Raw genomic sequence first — 15,419 nt, forward strand, 5'->3', positions numbered from 1 at the left:
CTTTTTGATAGCCTAAAGAAAACCATTTACTTTTTAAAAGCAGTTGTTTGCTATCAACAAACTGAAAAATGCTGCATGTGTGGATGTGACTTTAAAAAGGTAAGAGCACTTTTTCCACTGAAGGTTTGTTATCACTAGAATAATGCACTTCATATCTTCCGCTCAGTCATATTTAGGGAAGAAGATGATTTTTGTAGAGTGGTTTGTTTGCAGTGCTCCATGAAGATTTGTTCTTGCTGCTGGTAGGTGAATCTCAGGGAATTCCTGTACTCCAAGTGATGCTCTCCAAGAACAGCACAAGCTGTTGTGGCTCCCTGGGTTTAGGCAGCCACTCTGAGTAGGAATTCACACCATGAGCAAACACTTCAGTGTTGTTTGCACTGACAATGTACCAAGTGAGGTCTCCACCCAAAAGCAGAGTCAAGATCTTGGAGAGAACATTGCTGAACAAAGGCACAATCAGGAAGGAGCTGGAATTTGTAATGTTCAGAATTATTGTTCAGCCCTATGATCTCCATCCCAAAGTCCCCAGATTTTCAAATTCAGGCTGGCTTTTCATTTATGTTGATTGTTTTCAGACAAAGATTTTTTTTCCTTCTTTTTTCTTCTGTTAAGAATGGAAGAAAAAAAAAGAAAAAAAAAAGTGAGGTCCCTTAGAAGTGCCTCCCTTCTGCTATATATTTCTTAATTGAGTTCTTGGCATAAGGAAGGGAGAAAATATGTCTAGCTATTAGAGTAGCTGTGTGAACTGGGAAAGCCTCCAACTTCCAGAAATATATTTAAAGGCTTCAAGAAGATCCAAATTTCCAAATAATTTTTAACTCCTTTGCTTGGTCAGCTGTCAGTATTTGATAAATAGGGTGGGACTATTGTCAATATTTAACAGCTCAACACAAATATTATTCTTCATACATTGTAAAAATAGTATATGAAATGCAAATAAAGTACTTTATTCCATAGTTTGGTAGTAATAGAAGCAAGTGATAAAATCTCCCTTGCCTCCATACAAAGGCATAGAGAGGGAGAAAAATGTTACCAGTGGAAACAATCTTCCCTGCTGGGAAACAAAGCAGTGAGATTCCTCACTCCTCCCTAAAGTCACGTCCCCAGGGGGGTTCTGTGATAGAAGTTTGCTGTGAAGTGTTTCTGAGCAAGAAACAGCAAAGGTAGGGCTGGTGATTCAAACCAGAGCACCGTGCAGTCTGCAGGAGCAGAGCTCCTCCTGTATCCAGCAGCACACCAGGACCCTTTGAACTGCTCTGCAGTCAAATACTGCAATACAAAACTCAGTTACTTCTGGAACTTTCCCTACATTCAGAAAACTTCATCCCAGAAAGGCACCACTTAGCATTGCTGGATGGAGCAGACTGCCCTCTCCATAGCCATGCAACCTGGCTGTGGCATCATCCTGGGGAAAATCAAAATGCAGCGTGGTCTGTGAGAGATGTAATGAGTACCAGAAGGAAGCCTGGATGTCACTTTCCAATTTTGTGTTCCAAAATGGTTTCCTCTTATTTAAAATCTTTAGAAACATTGTTGCTGTGTGAATGGTTTGACCCAATAGCCAGGAGAAACTGCTTTTTTAGCTGTAGGGAGAATCTGCGTGTCAGCCACGCTGTGACAAGCTGGGCTGGCCACAGGGACATGTCACACTGTGCACCCCAGCTGCCCCTGCTAGGGCACTTGTGGTGGTAGCCTGATTAAGCCACCACCCACACAAAACAAAGGATAAGGAACAGAGCCAGTTTGTTCAGGATACTTTCAAATCTATCATTGTTTTGGATCTGGCTTCTGTCCAGTGCAAAATGCACTTTGTTTGTTCCTACAGCTGCCATGTGGAGTGGACCCTGAGGTAGTAGGAAACTACTCAATGACTAGAATGTAGTGTGCCACTTATTCTTTAAATGAGTGAGTAAATCCAGGAAGAAATACAAATAATAGTAAAACTTTATTATTCGATTTTGTCCAAACCAGCCAGGATGCTTTACCAACTAGCTCTTCCTCTAATCCTTTACTATGATTACTGCACTGTTAATATGTTTCAGCTGCCATCCAGAAAAGTCACATCTCAAAGCCCATTCAATCCTTCTCCTGTCCCACCCACAAGGTAAAACTCCATGGAAAACCAGAAAGCTGAGCAGTCTTGACTGACTGACTGAAGGACAATTTCAGGGCATCTGCTTCTGTATTTTGTCATGGTCTTATTATCTTTAAATAATTCTACTAATTCTTTTTTAATTTGTAGCATCTACAGCTGAGAATGTAAGGTTATTTAAAGGAAAAAAGCTTGATGTTAATTTTCATTAGTTTATGGGACTTCACTATGTGAGAAAACAGAATAATTAATTATCTCCATCAGTAAATATTTGCAAGCTTTGCAATTTTATAGCATGCACTGAGGTATCAAAGTTACTCTTAAGTGTAGCTGGTGAGCCATAGGGTGCTGGGGAGGACTTGGCACACATTGACAGTTCTTGAAGAGGGAATTTGCCTTCCCAGGAACCATCTTCCAGCATTGATTTGGGGAGGATCAGCAGCTGCAGACTATCAGAGCTTCTTGCAAACATCTCTTTAAAGACTCTGTGATGTTAATTATCGTGTCAACTTCAGTGGCTTGAGAAAAGGGGACAGGTTACTCACATAACTTCAGCAGCCCCTCACCACATTTTTGTTTTTAAAGCAAACAGGTCACACTTTCAGGCGGGGTTTGTACAGCTGCTTGGACTGCGTCAGTATGAAACCTCTGCCAGACTTTCAGAGCACCTGTGACAAGTGAGGATTTCTCCCTTGTGCTGGCTCCAAGAGTGGATTAAGCCATTCTGCTCTGACAGATCTCCTTGCTGCCTTCACTGGCAGCCTCACTTGTGCAGCCTCTGTAGGAGCTTCATGGCTGGTTGGAGCTTGGGGTTGCAGCCCAGGGGACCTTGGGCTGCAAAGGCACCGATCTGTCACAGGCACTCACGGGGGCCCCATGGTGACATCCCAGGAGTCCCCAGGCTGCCACAGAGCCGGGATGTCCCAGACACTCACAGGGGTTCCTGTCATGGGCAGAGTGGGAGCTTCAGGCAAAAGCTTTATTTCTTTATTTGAGAAACTCCTGTTGAGTCATGAGATAGAGAAATGGCACCCAACTGCCACCGTGGATCCTCAAACCCCTGCAGGACCCCTAGACTTCTAAAATTCCTTCTGAGAAAGGAGACTGGGAGCAGCTGGATCCAATCCTGGCCCCAGACTTCGCCAAAGGTGTAAAAGATTGGACAGGTGAAATTGAACCATAACAAAATTTGTCCCACAGGATTAATGGTGGCATACCAGATATATTTATATAAATACAGAATGTAGAATACATTTGGTATGGATGGTACCAGCATGATAGCCTGAACCTGTGGGGCAGGATGTGCTGAAGAGTCCAGATCTGGCACAGAAACACGGCAACCACAATCACTTGTCAGAACCCCTGGATATGGAGCTCTGAAATCAAGAGCAGATCTTGGCCACAGCGCTTGCAGCAGTTTGTCAGGGGAGATGTGGCAAATCCTCTTGCAGTCACTGAGCTGGTAAACTCTTCATACTGACAGAACTGTGCTTCTGTTCATTTCTCCGTGCACTGTGGACTGTAAGAAAGATTGATTTTTTCCAGAAACCACTTTTAACTGATTCTGGGACAGTCACAGTTGTTTACCTACAGAAAAACTAGACTTTATTAATTTGTTTTCTGTCTAATCCCTTCAACTATAAAGCTGGCAGCACACACAGGGAACAAGTGCCAACATCAGCACTTCCTTTTAAATAAACAGCAACTCAGATAGCATTTACGTGTTACAAAGAAGTAGTTCATATGATATTTTCTTTCTCTATTGCAGCCGAGCTATAAGGCTGACTTCTTCTTCCTTTAAACCATGAGAGAAATAAATTATTCAAAAGAAAAAAATCCCTAGAAAGTGAAGTAGCAAATGGTTTTATTTTCTCAGAATTTTATCTCTAAGAAAATACATTTTAAGCTGTGAGCTCAACCAAAAATTTTCATAGGATAAAAGTGTCCAAATTTCAAATACTCTGTCAGGATTACAATTTCTAATTGGAGATCTGATGAGCATAGCATTCAAGGATTTGGATCAGCAAAAGCATCCAACAGAACCTGGTCTGGATTAGGGAGCTATAGTACAGTAAAATTCATATGAATTTCAGGAAGGACAGGATATGCTAATTATCTGTCAATATAACTACTTCTAGTAAACACTGTACTTACATAAACATTTGGGTTAAAATACTAAAAATCGTATTAGTCTGACAGAAAACTTGCACATATGTTAAGCCTAAAATACTTCTGAGTATCTGGGGGACATTTTATGAAGCTCTTTCGTGACCTAGGAGCTCACAGGAGTGAGACTGACTCAGAACCCCCAGCTACTTCTGGGTATTAAGTATGTCATGTTAATGTCCTTTCACTCCACCTGAAGAAAAATGCAGAGACATTCTAATGTTTCAGTGACTTCAGATGAAGTTCCCTTTTTTTTAATAGACAGGACCCTTAAGAATATCAACAACCTGACTGGCAGTTGTGGGAAGAAGAAGGGATAAGTAACACTCTGCATGTTTGATCCCAATTAAAACCTGTTTGGTATTTTGGATACATGAAATCCTGATGACCAGACTCATATTGATCCTAATGCTGCTGACAGTTTTGTGAAAGAGATTTTCAGGGTGGACATGGAAAACAAAACTCAGAGTGAGTATAAAACTGGAGTTGTGTATTAATATTGAAGACCATCTTGTTTTGTTCTGTTTGTTGAAGATTTTTTTAATAAAATGATTATACTGGCTAGTTTGCCTACCTACCTTGATTGTGTGGTGGTACCAGAAGTGACAAATGATCTGCTCGCACAGTAAATGTAGCTGCAATGTGAATGCTCCTGAACAAGAGGAAAAATGTTTCTATTTCCTAGCCTATTGGTTATTAATTTACCCTCACTGATCAAGATGCATACAGCCAGTGTGGTGAACCCATTCAAGCTTTTCCTGCAGGTAGCTTTGAGTGGAAGAGGTCAAATGGAACTAATGTCATTTCTCAGCCAGTCTACTAAAATCAATGCAACTTGAATTTCAACAACCACTAAAAATGGCATAATGTGATTTAAATTATGCTGCTATTTAGATCTTGTCTACACACTAAGTTGTACCAGATTTGCTAATGATGTGTGTGGTTTGAAAATTGAATTAGTTCCTGCTGCTGAAAGATTATTTATAGGCAAAACCCAAAGAGTTAAGAATGCCAGGAGCCTGCATCCAGTCCAAATCCTTAGGGGCTTGTTGACACTGTACAGAGAGCAGTGGGAAAGATCTCCCAGCTAGCACTGTCCAAACCCACTCAGCCCTTACAGCAAAGCAGTTTTGCAGGAGATGAATCACCTTGGGCCCTGGAGTGGCAGCCTGTGAACATGACTGAACATTTGAAGCCACATTTTCACATTGTACTGAGCCCTTTGTGTCCTGGGTAGGTTCTCACAGAGATGCTTGAGAGAGCCTTCACCCAAACTTTACAGATTATAGACTGCAGGGAAAGAAATCTGGTTTGGTATGGAGAGAACACAGAATGGAAGAAAGTGAAGATAAGAGCAGTAAATTTCTCCTTATAATTTAATTCTGCAGTGGTTCCTTCTTAATCAGATAAACACTGTAAGCTAGCTGTGATTTAGAGGAAATATTTATGTTGGTAATTTAGTGCACTTTGGTAGCTACTTGCTTTGTAGAGGAACTGCTTATGATAAAAGAGCATTGTTGGAAACATTGTTTTATATCTTGTCTACAATATTACCGGTTACAGGAAGAGACTTAATGACATTAAATATTGATCATATACCAAGCCCACATCCTTCCTTTTCCCTGAGAGCACCAAGGATTTGGGTCTTCTGCTGTTCAGAAGCAGAGTTTGAGTAACCTGTGCTATTGTCAGGACTTGATTATTTTATATTGTGTGTTCACCCATCCATTGCAAAGGTGAGGTGCAGCTCCCAGACAGCACTGGTGAGCAGATGTGTCAGAGAGAGGTTTACAAGCCTGTCTTACAGTCCTACCCATTGCTCCCACTGTCCCCCTGCATTGCTCACCAAAGCCTGCAGCCTGCAGGGATGCACCAGGGCTGTGAGGCAAAGGATCCCCAGTGCTTCCAGAGGCCACCTGCTGCTCAGCAGGGTCCTCCTTTCCTGTGTTTATGTTACACCCCCTGGCAGCACAGCCCTGTTTCCCATGCCACGCCTTGATGCCTGCAAAGGAGCCAAAGCCTGCTCTGGTGTGGATCTGTTGTGGGGACTCTTACGTTAATGCTACTTAAAACTGGGAGCACATTGTAAACACATTCATTTATTTTCAATAAAAAGTATAATTCAAAGTAAAAACAATGAAACAAAGCAGCACGTTTCTCAGACAAGTAAGAACTGAGCAGTTACGTCTCAGTTTCAGAAAGTATTGAATGGGTTATCTGTTTTCTACTTCTAGAGGAACAGAAGACATCTTGTGGTTCAGATTCTGGGTAGAACCTTTGTGGTTCAGCCTTTGGTCTGTGTTGGTAGTAAAACTCTCTCTTGGGCAACAGCTGGAAATGGTGATTCATCTTCATAGAGCAAATCTAACAATGAAACAGTGCAATTAAAACAGTGCAGAGCACGTGGTTAGCAGTGAACCAGGACACTGAAACCAAGTCCCAGAGCGATGCTGCAGGTCACACACGTGCCTGTGCTGTGGTGAGGGTGTCACGCAGTCACCACTGGTACTGCCTGGCCTGTGATCATGGGTCTATGCATTTAATTGGTTTGGTGAATAGGGATAGCTTACAGCTCTCTTACGCTGAATTATTTCTAATGAAGTTAGAGAAGAGGATGAAATTAATGTTTTCTGCAAGAAAATGTCCGCAAGTTCATTATACACAACCAAGGAAACTGGTTAGTGCTACAGAGCAAACTCCTCATTCGTTCATTCACTTAAAAAAATATTGTTTAAGCCTGGCTGTGAGCTCAAAATTGAAACATGTAAAGATGCACCCATCTTTAAGCCTTGCCTGGCTGCATGTAAGTGGATGTGGTTAGGTTCATTGTGTGCTCCTGAATTTTTATTTTATTTTTTTTTAAAGTGCTGACATTTAAGACATACAAAGAAAAATGGCCTCAGGGGAACCACCTCCAATGCATCACAGAAGCTTTGTTCAAACAGTTTTCTATTACTCACTCTGACCACACATTGGCTGAAGTGGTTTAGATAATCTGCTCTCCAGGAAGGGATTGGTGGTGAGGATCACCAGACAGCATTGCTCCAGCCCACGTCATTTCTGGATGGCCTCCAGAGGCAGGAAGCAAACTCAACAACTGCTGAGCAGCGTGTTCCTGCGGGAGGCACTGGCCCAGCAGCTGCCCCGCTGGAAACTTTCCCTTCCAGGACACGAGGAAAGTTCTGTGCTGCAGCGTTCTTGGGAGCATGGAGAAAACTCCTCCTGCTGCTCTCTCGTTCCAGCAGGCTGTGATTTTTGATGGCTGGATACAGTTAGACTGAGAGCAGCCACTCAAGGTCTGTCATGTACTCAGGGCAGGCTTATGTACAACATGAGCACTTTTAAAATGCTGCAGCCTGGCTTTGCTTCTTTGCTGGTTCTGAGGTCAGCTCACTGTTCATTATCTGAATGCAAAAAGCAATAGCCAGGTAATGTGCTGGGAGGAGCATACTTGTGCCTTCTCATTTTTAAATTCCTTTAATATTTTGCTTCTTAGTCAATTTTGCTAAATATTTTCCATCCATGCTTCCATATTTTGCCTAAATTATTTTGTAAAATTTAATATTTGTTGATGTTATACTTGACTGATTAAATACTCATTACTGATTTCACAATTAATTTTAGTATATATGCCACATTATTTCAAAGTACTATGATAACTTGCAATATTTAGACTGAAAGCATAATCCAGATCTGGAATCTAAAATTAATTTTAACCTGACCAGTTTTTCTATCATGTCATAGACACATTCTGAGGAGTAAGCTACTAAAACAAAAAGTACTGTAGGTTCTTCTGGTAGAAAGTAAAAATATAGGCAAAAAAGAAAGTGAGAGTCAAATTCCCTCCTGTATTGATATAATAAATTGTATTTTCACACCCCAGGGATAAAAAAATCCCCAGCACAATGAAGCTGTTTCTAAAAGCATTCCCAGTGAGCTCAGCGGAAACACTCAGAATCCCGATGATTTGTTTATTGGAGTGGGTGGTTATTTTTTCATGATTTCATTTAATATGTACATGTTTTTCTAGCATCTTTCTGATCCCTGTGCTCCCAGCCTTGGAACAGCAAGGCCTGCAGGAAGGGTGGTGCTGGGGACAGCCCTGAGCACAGGACAGGTGCTGGAGCTGGAAGAGCTAATCCTTGTTCAGACACGGTACCCGTGCTGGACCAGGCAAACACAGCACTTGCTGCCTGCTCTGGCTGATTCCCAGAGCTCGTGGCCATCAACATCCTGGCCTATTGGTACTGCAGGAGACTGAAGCCAAGGTAACTATTTATGCTAATATTGGTGAAAGCAGATGTAAACACATCAGTGAGGGCCGGCACCACAATTAAATGTTTTCCTCCTTTTCCTAGAGATTTGTGTACTTTTACACCAAATCTGAAATACATTTACCACAACGTCTTTTGGCATAAACTGAGTGTTTCTTGAGGTATGTTGATGGCAATGTACCACCACCTTCTTCTTCACTGATTTGTGCACACACTGTTTTCTGTTCACCAGTCTGAGGATGTGCCCTGAGAGTCTGAGCAGAGTCCCAGGCTGTGCTTGAGCTCCTCAGAATGTTTGCATCCCCAAATGAGCACCTGCTCTGAGCCCAGTGATGATGAAATGCAGAGGAGCTGTGATGCCTTCTTGGGTTTGTGACCTAACCCTTGCCAAATATCTCACCAGGGTTTTCAGCCTTCTGCCTCCAGCACCTCCAGGGTTCCACTATCCAAATTCTGGATGGACCTCACATTGTTAACCAAAATTAAGCCCAGAATCAAGCAAAATAGCTTAACCATAGACTTTTATGTGCAAGGGATATAAACAGAAGGAAATATGCCATTTCAACAGGGGATCATTTTTAGATCAGCACTCTTCACACTGTTTACTCTCTCATGTAGTTTTTGATTCTTTCCTTTTTCAGGGTACTGATTTTAGAAACAAATGATTGTAGGACGGTCCTGGTATGTTGTTTTGGGGTTGGGTTTTGGTTGGATTTTTTTGATCTGGAAAAGATTTTGCTGTTTCACAAATCAGAAAAATATTTTTCATTCCAAAATGGGCTCAAGACCTCATTAAAATAGCAGGCTTTTTTGCTTCCAAGATAGCAAATCATTACTATGTTGATTTTCCTCTCATTTTATGGAGCTAGCCTGCTTAGCTAGGAAAAAAATTTGTCAGAAAGAAGGATGTCTCTGTGAGTAGCATTCATTGCTGGAGAACTCAGTGCAAGAACAGCCTTTGAAAGATTGATATTTTTTAAATACAAAACCTGAACTTGTAGCATTCTGTCTAATTGCTATTGGAGGAGAAGGGAACAGGAACTGTAGTAGCTGCCTTGACTATAATCACTTCCCAGTGGAAGAACAGAACTGTGGTAGAATTTAAGAACAAAGCCAATGGCTGTCCTGTTGAAGCAATCCTAGCAATGCTTCTTTCTCTAATTATTATGGGCTGGAGAAAGAAATGGTGCTCCAGGATGCTTGCTGATGGATACCTGTTAACTGGGCACTCATCCAAACTCACTCTGCCCTCACTTGCCTTCTGCTTCCTCTGGTTCCTCTGATGTATAGTCAGGAGCAGGAGAATAACCAGGACTTCTGCCATGTAACTTCACCCAGAGCTTAACCAGCACTGTTTTTGCTCAGTGAACCTGTTGCATTTTCCTTTTATTTTGACAATGCTGACCAGCCTGAATTCCTCCTCACCAGCACAAGCTGTTTGCTTCCACTCTAGCATTTTGTAATTCTGATGTAACTCCATTGCTGTGGAGTTTGTGAGAAGTGTCTGCTATGTATGTGCTAACCAGTAACTCAGCAGAAACAGCGTCAAGAGACTTCATTCTTCTCTGATGCGTTTGATCCACAAATACTATACAAACAAATTATTCTTTACACAAATACAAGTACTCAAGTTTCCCCAGGTAGTTTATTATTTAATGATGTAACAGTATGGGGATATAGCTACTAGTTTTTCCATTATAATCCAGTTGTCAGCTGGACTCCATGACAAAATTCCTGCTTGTGTGTCAACATCTCACAACACACTTGTGCTCCCTCCTGCCAGAAATTATTTTATAAAGGGGCATTTAAAAACAATAGAAAACACCAATGGAAAATGTGATGCAAATGTTCATACATCCATGAGAAACTTAGATGGATAGCTAATTCAGGCATAAAGTGCTATAGCTGGCCAGACCATATACAAGCAAAGTACACAAAAAAACCTACATCTTTTGTGCTTTGTAGACAGGGGAGGGAAAGTAAAAGAAAATGTATTTATGTGCTGTGAGCTTACACGTATTTAGCTGGTTATTTGAACTTTCCTAAGAGTCCCTATAAATAAACTGAAAACATCTTAAACTACTTATGACAAATAGAATTGCAGGAAAAATCTATTGTTTCCAAATGTGCATTTAAAAAATGAGTGAACGTGAGGCTGCTCTGCAAGAGAAAGAATCTTAATGGAAAAACTTATAGAACTCTGAGTGGAGCTGTATGAAAGTAGCAGATGAGTCTTGCTGCTTAACAAAATTTTATCTGTCAGTACAAAGGTTAACTTCAGGTTAACTTCAGAATATATGTTTCAAAATTCAATTCATATACTTCCAACACACTACTTATTTTAGTGAAAACTTAGTGCAATACAGACACAGATTAATACAGGTCTGACTTCTGTGCCATTTCTGCTTTGTATAATAGGAGGACAAGGGCAAAATAAATGTTTGAAAAGTTCACTGTGACCCACTTTGAAATATCAGACTGTTTCTGACTAGAACCAGACCAGCATTCAGACTAAAGATATGGAAATGTATTTATCAAAAGGCAAGGAGAACTTGGAACTTAGGTGTTAAGTTCCATTCATCATAGACTAATGACATTCTGTATGTAAATACTTTTAAATTTTAGTTGATAGGGCTCTTCCCTGGCTGCTGCAAAATAAATGTGCAAAAGCTTAGTTATCTTCTTCCTCTAAAACAGATAATTGTGTTGTTTGTGGGCCTCTTTATTTGCACACTTTCCAAAGTTTGTTCACTGTTCTAAAAAAAATTAATGTACAATTTCTACATCAGGAAATGGCTAGGGAGTATTATCAATGAATGTAAAATAGAAAAAAAAACCTTCTAAGATATCTTTGTCCACTTTAAACATGTAAGTTGCAAATGCACATAAGCAGTGTGTGATTCTGGGCAGATGCTGCGAGGTTCCTGTAAAACCCTGACATCTGTCTGTGAGCAGGCTCCTCTCAGGCTGGCTGTGAGCCACAGGCAGTTCCAGGGAAGGGAGTACAGGTGTGCTTTGTGAGGAGGTGCTTTTCCAGGATGGCAGTGCTACAGAACATTCCTATGCCCTTTGGGTATTATAAGATAATATGCAATGGCCAACTTTTAGTGAATCATACCTCACTTGTCTTTGGCGTTTGTTCTTTGCATCTGCTATTTCAGCAACACAATTATTAAAGCTCAAGTTAATACAGATTAAATGATTCCACCTCTCCCCAGCTGTGCTCTCCAGTCCAAGTCTGCATCCTTTCAGAGTGTGACAGAGTTGACTCTGCATGTTGAGAGCACCTGATATTGTCTGCACTGAATTCAGCCCGTGATGCAGGAGCTGAAGCACTCAGCAGGGATTTCAAACAACTTGCAGCCTGAGCCCCTGGCTTCAAAACGGCTGGTGTGGTGTAAGCTACTGTCTTGGGACTTAAATTCACCCTTTCTTTAATGCCCTGCTTTGCCTGCTAGATCACCCCTTTCTTCACCCAAGTGTTTAATGCATTCTATGGAAAGTACATGTATTTTACTCACCAAACTGAAAGGCTGAGACAAGTATCTGCATTTAGTCTTCTTTCTCCACACAAAACTTTATAAGAATTTGGTCTGCACATTAAACTTTTGCAGGGATAAGTCACTTTTTTTTTTTTTTTTTTATTTCACATTTACTCTAGATTTTACTTGAACACTAAAAGTAAGTATTAAAGGATGCAAAAAGAAAAGGTTAACTTTGGTTTTGTCAGTGGTGTTTTCTCAGTAGCCTTTTTTTCAGGGGTTTTTTTTTTTTTCGGTAGGGTATTCCTGTCTCCAAACTGAAGTACTGACCTTCCTAAGTGATTTGGAATTCCTTAGTGCTGCACACTTATTTAGGCAACTGCTCTGAAAAACTTCAGGTAACCAGCCTGGTACAATGGTAAAGTGTATAAATCAGTGTACTGAATCTGAGCTGGCACTGCTCACAGCTACTGACCCAGACAATCTCGATCTATTTTCTGCAGGATATTTGGGGTTGGGCTTCTCTCCTCTTCTCTGTGATCTGATGGATTATATTTATTTTTTAATCAGAAAATTAAATTTCTAAGTAGGTTTCCATCTCGGCTATCTGAAATACTTAGTGCTTAATCTGTTCTTTAACATTGCTTTTTCAGACTGTAATTTATTGATCTGGGTCTGTTGAAGCAGAAAGCACTTGCTCTGCTCCTGAGTGCTGCAGGTATGTCTCAGACTGCCAAAGGGTTTCAGGAAAACTTTAATGAATAATGTCGGTTTTTTGGATAATAGATGGTGAGAAAGGAAAAGGTCTGCAAAACTTATCCACATGAATCTGCTTTTTACTAGACCTGACAAGAATAATTTTATTCATAGCTAATCCTAAAGTAGGTAGTGGTACTAGAGTCAGCAGAATGCTTGCCAAGTTTCCTTTGGATATGCCCTCGTTTCAGTAGTGAATGAGGTGATCCTTTAATGAAAAACAGAACATAAATAAACAAGTAATACCGATTATTTTTTCCTCCTTCCAACAAGACAGAGTCGTTATCATTTGAGATTGTGAAGTACGTTCACCACTGGAGTGCTGCTGCGTTAGTGATAAGGGAGCTGACAGGGCGTTAGCACAGAGACACTGCCCTCTATTGCAAACTGCTCTGCTGCTGCTACCGCTCGTGCATTGACGACACCAATGCGAATCAACAGTTTAACACCGCATACAAATGGGGCATTTTAGTTCAGTAACTTTGTGTCAGTCTGTAACATTAAGGCTGTGTCAAATGCACAAAGGTCTCAACAACAAGCCCTTTTACAGACAGTACATGAAGTCTGTGGCAGACACTGGTGTGCTGTTTGCTGCATTGCCCTTACCCGCACCTCAGCTGGATTTTGATTTGATTTGGTTTGTAACCTGAAGGCACAGAAGAGTGTAAATCAAAACCAGAGGGGACACTGTGCAGTGGAGCTGGAGACTGAGGAGCCAGCACAGCACAGCTGTGTCATATTTATATTTTCTGAACAATCTCTTCGCTTAAGATTTTCTCTTGGGAAGCTGAGAAGCCTCAAAGAAAAAGAAAAACAGTTTTATCTCATTTACTTCTCCTGTGTTTTGCTGCTTAGGAATGTGTTTGGAGATTGTTTATCCAACAGGTGATTGTTTCATTAATTTCATGCAAATTGTTTTGACTCAATGGCCAACCAGTGCCAAGCTGTATCGGGACTCTGAAGAGAGTCACAAGTTTTTCATTACTACCGTTTTAGTCTGTAAGTATCCTTTCTGTATTCTTTAGTACAGTTTAGTATTCTTTAATATAATAGTATGTATAATATTATTTATAATACTATTAAATTATTATTATAAAATCATAAATTAACCTTCTGAAAACATAGAGTCAAATTCATCATTCCTTCCAACACGAGGGCACCCCACAAATACAATCCAGCTGTCTCTGAGAAACCAGCTCAAGGCACAGCCCTGCTCAGGTGCCACTGTCCCCTCCAGCAGTGGGAGCAGGCAGGGAATAACTGGTGGGGAGCCTCTCACACCGAGGCAAAGCAGGGCCCTGGGACAGAGAAACCTCTTCTTCCTGCGTCCCTCTCAGCTGTGAGGGAAGGGCCTGTGCTCAATCAGGCTCCTACTCAGCAGGGAGGAGGCAAAGGAAAGGCTACAGTAGCCACTCAGTCTCAGCTGCTTTTTCCACTCCAGGGTAACAGTTGATGCTGTCCAATGTGTTCCTCAGGTTAAAGCACCTCTCATTAATAAAATGGACCTGAGTTTTGTCAGGAAAATCCTGCTCTAGGTCATCTGTTCATCTCTTTTGATGCTGAGAAGGGGGAAGACCTTAATCTAAACCACATTTGATGCTGTTGTGCTAAACAACAAATTGTTTTCATTAGCTTCCTATAATGCCTCATGTTAGAGTTTGCTGGCATTTACAGTGACTTGAGAATGCTCAGTGCTGTAACTTTGGCTGGAGGGAGCTGCTCTTCCATCCGTCTCCACTGGCCTCCAGTGTGAGTTCACTGAAGAAAAGTATTTAACACACAGCTTTTAATGTTTGTCATTTTAGTGACAGACCACAAGGGTGACAAACAGCCGGTAGCTGTGTGGCATGAGGGAAAGCCTCAGTGCAAAAAGGAGGAGGTGATCAGGGGGAACCTTCATGCCAGCACTGCTGGAAGTGAGAAAGAGCAGACCAGAGTTGTGGTTTCCCATCTCTTGTGTTTTAGGGGACAGATTCACTTAGCATAATTCAAACTGTACATCACTGGAAAAATATGTTTAAGCATTTCTGCTCACCTTGATCACAAAGAGGGAAATGTGTTGCTCCATTTTTGCTTTCTTACTCTCAAGGAATTTTTGGTGTAACTTCATCTCCTTTGGCTCTTCCAAAAGCAAGAAAGGCCTGGCAGCCTTGGGCTAGAATAGAGTAGTAAGGACAAAGACAAAGCCTTGCTTTGCAAAGCTTCAGGAAGAAGCAGACTTATTGATATTTTTGGTAAATATTGCCATATGGACTTCCCAATTGTTATTACTACCAGTCTGCCTGATGTGGAGATAGAACTGGATCAAAGGTGAGCAGGAATGCCACCCTAAAACACTCTAAAGCCTGTTGTTCACCCAGAGAGCCCTGCACGAGGAGCCCTCGCTGGCTCAGAGGATCAGGGGGCTGAGGAAGGAATTCATTTTTCCTTTTTGGTGCTTCTTGTGGGGAATGTTCTATATAACCTTGGGAACAGGGAATGATCTGTTGGACCCAAAAGAAAAATATTTGGACACGTACCTCAGTTTAAAATGTGGAAAGTCTTGCTGACATCAGTGAATCTAATCCATATGTTGGACAGGAAGCACAGACCTGAACTGCTGTACTGGGCTGTGGCCTCACACCAAGCCAGCTTTTTCAAGGGCAA

The 15,419-nt window shown here is 41.3% G+C and overlaps 1 long non-coding RNA gene across 2 annotated transcripts; it reads left to right on the forward strand.

Annotated features, from left to right (window-relative positions):
- Positions 1-5,843: 5,843 nt before the first annotated feature.
- On the forward strand, positions 5,844-13,893 carry LOC135281599 (uncharacterized). 2 transcript variants are annotated; one of them, XR_010348195.1, is made up of 2 exons: positions 5,844-12,735; positions 13,047-13,893. It is a non-coding gene; the product is annotated as an uncharacterized LOC135281599 (long non-coding RNA). The 2 variants fall into 2 exon arrangements; XR_010348196.1 differs by having other exon boundaries at positions 13,051-13,893.
- Positions 13,894-15,419: the final 1,526 nt, after the last annotated feature.

This window comes from Passer domesticus, chromosome 15 (genome assembly GCF_036417665.1).
Source record: "Passer domesticus isolate bPasDom1 chromosome 15, bPasDom1.hap1, whole genome shotgun sequence".
Lineage (NCBI taxonomy): Eukaryota > Metazoa > Chordata > Aves > Passeriformes > Passeridae > Passer > Passer domesticus.